The 6,000-nt window shown below is 38.1% G+C and overlaps 1 pseudogene; it reads left to right on the plus strand.

Annotated features, from left to right (window-relative positions):
• The first annotated feature begins 828 nt into the window (after positions 1 to 828).
• LOC147869006 (delta(8)-fatty-acid desaturase 2 pseudogene) lies at positions 829 to 3,996 on the plus strand (annotated as a pseudogene).
• The last annotated feature ends 2,004 nt before the right edge of the window (positions 3,997 to 6,000 follow it).

The following is a 6,000-nucleotide window of genomic DNA, read 5'->3' on the forward strand; positions in this document are numbered from 1 at the left end:
TACATACTATACGTACATACATACATACATAGTATGAACCATACGTACCATACTTTTGTATTCATTATTTATTATAAGGTATTTTGATTTTTTTTTAAAGCTAAGAAAGCTAAGGTAAAAGGTGTAAAAAAAAAACAAACATAAGAATGTTTTGATAACATACGCATTCGTTTGAATTCGTATGTATACTTTTGTATTCATTATTTATTATAAAGGCATTGTTTTTTTTAAAGCTAAGAAAGCTAATGTCAAAAGTGTAAAAAGAAACAAAACATAAGAATGTTTTGATAACATACTGGTAAATACTATGTATACTTTTGTATTCATTATTTAGTATAAGGTATTTTGTTTTTTTTAAAGCTAAGAAAGCTAAGGTAAAAAGTGTAAAAAAAACAAACATAAGAATGTTTTGATAACATACGCATTCGTTTGAATTCGTATGAAGGAGAATGTTTGCCAATGCATTCGAGTATATTATGTAATATGTACTATGCATACATTATACATACATACACACATATATACATACATATGTATACAAACAAACAAATGCGTGCACGCACGAGATTGTACCACAAAGAGAGAGAGAGAGAAAATCAAAATCAAAGAAAGAAGAAGAACGCATTTGGGCGTCCGGACAAAGCAGACACGCAAGTGTGAAACGTCCGCGTCACTCCACTCCATCTCTCTGCAAAAAAGAAGAAGAAAAGCAGTCAGAAATCGATGGAGAGCCCATTAATTCAGCCTTCCTACTCCCCCCTTGCTCCTGCAGCAAATCCATCTTTCGACTCGCTAATCCATCTAATCAGAAAGAAAACTGAAGAAGGTCCCATGGAGACAGCGTAAAAAGCCTTCTAATAACCTCTTCTTTTCAACCAGAAGGTTTTATTTCCATCTTCATCATCTTCATCTTCATCTTCTTCTTCTTCTTCTTCTTCATTGTCAGAGAACAGACGACAGCAACAGCAACACCATCGGGTTTTGAGTGGAATTTCCTGGTTCTATCTCATTCTTATTCTCTGGTCATCGAAGAACAGAATAAGCAGCCGAATCTTCAAAAGATCCAGGTTTTCTGTAAAAGCTTGCGGTTTCCTTCATCTCAGCCAAGGAGAAGCAAGCAGAAGAAGGCGAATGCGAACACGAATATGCACAGAAAGCAAGACAAATCAAAGATTACTGAGAAGTGGAGAAGGATATTTACAGTTGAGGGACGGCAAAGTAGAGATTATTGTGGAGAAGAAGAAGACGAAGAAGAAGAAGACGACGAAGAAGAAGAATTATAGTGAAGGAAAGTTACATCTGAGATTACTGGTCGACAAGAAGAAGAAGAAGAATTTCAGACAGTGAAAGCAAGGCACACCGGAGTTTACTGTCGAAAAGAAGAAATTGAGTGAAGTAAGCAACAATTTAGATTACTGTGAAGAAGGAGGAGGAGGAGGAGAAGAAAATATGGCGATAAGAGCAGCTCAAGCTACATCTCCTCCGCTCTCACAAATGCTATCGCTCCCTTGCATCTCTTCTGCAGATAGAGGAAACCTCACTAGCCTGTCCTTCTTCACAGGCAATGCTACTCAGGGATCACAACTCGGGAATGGCTGTGCAGACGAAACAGACTCGGACTCAGACTCAGACTCAGAATCAGAATCAGAAGAAGCTGAAGAAAGTATTCCTCTTTCCTTCAGCGCAAGCAAGAAGAAAAAAAGCGCTAAAGTAAGGCAAGGCAATCACTTCTGCGCAAAAGAAGAAGAAGCTGCAGAGGAAAGAGAAGAAGTAGTAGAAAAAAATACACAAAAACAAGGAGGAGATGATGAAAGAGGTATAGAAGCAGAAATAGAAGTACAAACAACGCCGAAGACGAAGAAGCAGAACGTAAGAGTTTCTGCTGAATCTTCTGCCAATTTTCCTAGTTTGATGATCATCTCGCCATCAATAATCATACCTTACAACAAATCTGCTGCAGAAATAGAAGAAACTATGCAATCAAATAAAGAGAAAATGAAGACGAACAGGAAGACAGTTTCTGCATCTTCACATAGCCCTACAATCAGTTTGCCATTGCTGGGCCATACGATGCCTTGCATCACATCCGCAGAGCTTCGATCTCACAATTCTCCATCGGATCTATGGGTGTCTATCGATGGCATTGTCTACGATCTCACCACATGGCTTCCTTACCATCCAGGTGGCCGTAGTATCCTCTTAAACTTCGCTGGCCATGACATCTCTGATGCTTTCTTCGCCTTCCATCCCCCAGAGACAGCTTCTTCTTTACTCCCATCCCTTATGGTCTCTAAGCTCTCTGATTACTCTCCCTCTCCCCTCTCTATCGATTATCGTCACACCATAGCTGATCTCCACCGTTCTGGTCTCTTCTCTGTCAATCTGTCCCCTTATTTCTGCCTCTTCTTTTGTCTTGCTTCTCTGTTTCTTTTCTGCATTTATGGCGTCTTTCTCTGCCACGGCACATTCATGCACATGGCTTCAGCAGTCTCTCTAGGTTTCTTCTGGTCTCAAACTTCTTTCATTATGCATGACTATGGCCATTCTCCATTCCTCAAGAAGCCTAATCTGGACAGAAACATCAAGGTACTTCTTGCTTGTTTCTTAACAGGTTTGAGCCCTAGCTGGTGGAAGAAATCCCACAATGCTCACCACGTGTCTACGAATAACCTCTCACATGACCCTGATGTTCAGTTCATACCTTTCTTCGCCATATCCAGCAAGTTCTTCTCTTCCCTTTACTCTCATTACCATGACAGAAAAATGATATTTGACAGATTGTCTAGGTTTCTTGTCAGTTATCAGCATTGGACCTTCTATCCAATCATGCTCATCGCAAGGATCAACCTATTAGTTCAAGCGTTTGTGTTCTTTCTAAATTCAGAGGATTACAAAGGGAAAAGGATGGAGATGTGGGGGATCCTGAGCTTCTGGCTATGGTTTTCTGCAATTCTGTTGAGCTTACCTAGCAATCTTGAGCGATTAGGGTTTGTACTAGTTAGCTGTGGAGTGACCTCGATACAACATTTGCAGTTCTGCTTGAATCATTTTGCTTGCGAGGTTAGCGAAGGTATGCCTAAAGGAGGAGAGTTCTTGGAAAGACAAGTGAAAGGAACTCTGAACATAGATTGCCATAGGTTCATGGATTGGTTTCATGGTGGATTACAGTTTCAACTTGAGCATCATCTCTTTCCTCGTTTGCCTCGCCATAACCTTCGAAAGGTTTCCACCTTAACCAAAGCCCTGTGTCGTAAGCATGGATTGCCTTATGTGAGTGTTGGATTTTGGAGAGCTAATGTAATGCTGTTTGATACCTTGAAGAATGCCGCCATGGAAGCCCGAGATTGGAAAACCCCCGTCATAGGGAAGAATTTGGCTTGGGATCTGATCAATGCTCAAGGATAATTTCATTATGGAATAATGAAATCAACAAATACTTTGATTTCAGTTCAATTGTTCAATTCACCTATGGATGGATCCATAGACTGATTGATTATATGAACAGAATGATTCATCAATATGTAAATTGATTGATCGATGGATCAGTTGGTTGGTTGATTCATCAATGATAAATTTGATTATATTGATGGGTTGATTGTTGACATCGATCATTATTGTATTTGATTATTTCCATGGATTGATTGATTGACCAATTCATGGATGTATGGAATGAATCGATGCGTTGATTGAATGCATTGATGAAAGAATAAACTTGTCTATGTGAATTCTTGATTATCGAAAGGAATAAGAACAAAGAAAATCAAGACCATTGACCTTGTACCCATGATTAACGTAGTCCTCTACAACATAGCTTGATGAAAGATCTAATTTTGTCATAACGTACATAGCTCATCAAATTTGGGGAGCTTTTACAATCTGTCTGATTTTCTTCTTCACTTTCTCTAGTTTTGCATTCATTCATTCAATATGCACTCCTTCCAAAATCTGTGTCAAATTTTACCTCAAGGAATTGTTTTATTTACGTTATTGATTTTACTTCAGAATTGTGTTTCTTGACCTCGGAGACTTAGATTTCTTCCACGTATTTTTTTTTTACCGCAGATCTTGTTTCTTCACCTGGAGATGAATCTTTCTTCACTTCTGTGTGACCGACCTTTTATTTTTAATCATTGCTTTGATGAATGTACCATTAACAATTTTTATCACACTAGGGTGGGTGTGAATGAGGGCTAATTATTTTGTTAACGCTCACAACATGGCGAGAGAAGCACTTGGTCCCCTAAAAGTTAAAACCCTAATTCTCAAATTATTGGAAATGTTGGGACTTACAGAGATTATGAACCATAAATTTCAGACATATATATATAATATATATATCAATATATATCTTGCTCCTTAAATTTGAAACTGTTTTCAGTTACTTTTCTTTAACGGTCATTGAGCATAGTCTTGCTCATTAAATCTGAACCATGTTTTAAAGGTTATCTAGCTATCGTGCATAACTATGAGCGCTCAATGGTAGTTGGTTCATTAATATATGGTAAAACCCATTTATAGCAGCTAGCTAACTCTTTGGAAGTTAAAACCTGGCAATGCCATAAATCACTGACTTAGTGTGTACTATAAATGGTAGACACATACAACCATTCCACCCACTATTATTTTTGCAAGATTTTCCTCCCACTCTCCATATTTGAACTTGCTATCTTCTTTACTATGTTTCGGAGAGAGAAATTTTTTTGTTTCATGGTAAAGGTACCAATTGATATTTAGCAAGATCTTTTAAACCTACCAATAAATAAAGTACATACATACTTCCATATTAGCCATCCCAAGAGGAGCTTGTCAATTTTCTTCTCTAAATGCGAGCCTTACTTCTTCATGCACTCATATGCAATGGATACTCTAGCTTGCCAACTTCATCATTGCATATTGCTTGCTAAATTCACTATGGCTTGCCAAGAACTTAATTAACTAAAATGTCAAAATCATTTAATACAAATCAACATACTTCATTTAATAAGAATCATTGAGGACAAGACAAACTCCAAATACTTAAAAGTTAGGACTACAAATACATTGAGAGGGAGACGTGAAGGAAAGAGCTATAGCCTAGGGGTTCAAGTGAAAGAATCAGTAAAGGCACAAAAAGTGGGTTTTATAAGTTTTTACAATGCTTACTGCCTTTTCACACTATGGTGAGGCAAAACCTTTCTTTTTTATCTTCATTACATTTTCCCCTATTGCCCTCTTTTCCTAGCACGTACATATGTCGTATTAGTATAGTGTCAATGCAATTGCAATCAGGAGCGTGCGACATGAAGATATGACAGGTACTTAACACGTTGTTACACAAGTCTGGAGAAGGTTCAAGAATCTAGAGTAGCTTCATTGGTTTGAGGATTGATATGATTGTGGATCTCGAAGAGAATTTCCTAGATCTCCTTAGTTTGTGGCTCAATGTTATCATGGATGTATAGGTAAATCTCTCTATTCTTTCACACATACATACCTATACCGTAGCACACACAATATGCCCACACACACATGCATAGAATTAACTTATGTTTGCTACGAATCTATGTTCGTTGCATGTGTGTTGTGTCAGCAAAGCCATTCTTGAAGAATTAGCTCGCCCCATCAATGAGATCCGCCAATGTTTTAGTTGAGACTCTAGAAATCATCCTTACATAGAAAACGTCCACCTCCACTTCATGTCATGAAAGAAGGAAAAAGTTGAAAAGAAGAAGAAGAAATCATTGCCCGCAATGAATATGCGAATAGGTTGCACTTGCTTGATAGAGAAGCTTCATTGAAGCAACTTGTCAAGTTAAATGTATAAGATACACCATTTCTTTGTTAGAAAGGATATGGGAGGTATATCGATAACAATTTGGAGAATATTCCTGATGAAGGGTAGTCTAACAATTTCCTTTCCCCCCATCCACCCCAATATCCTAACCCTCCATCCCATCGCCACAAGCCCTTCCCTATTTCCCCCAACCTCCCATTCTAGAAAACCCTTCTTACTATACTTGA

The sequence above is a fragment of the Azolla caroliniana genome, unplaced genomic scaffold (assembly GCF_043228905.1).
Source record: "Azolla caroliniana isolate FFs.n. ecotype wild unplaced genomic scaffold, voAzoCaro1.0.p SCAF_1, whole genome shotgun sequence".
Classification (NCBI taxonomy): Eukaryota; Viridiplantae; Streptophyta; class Polypodiopsida; order Salviniales; family Salviniaceae; genus Azolla; species Azolla caroliniana.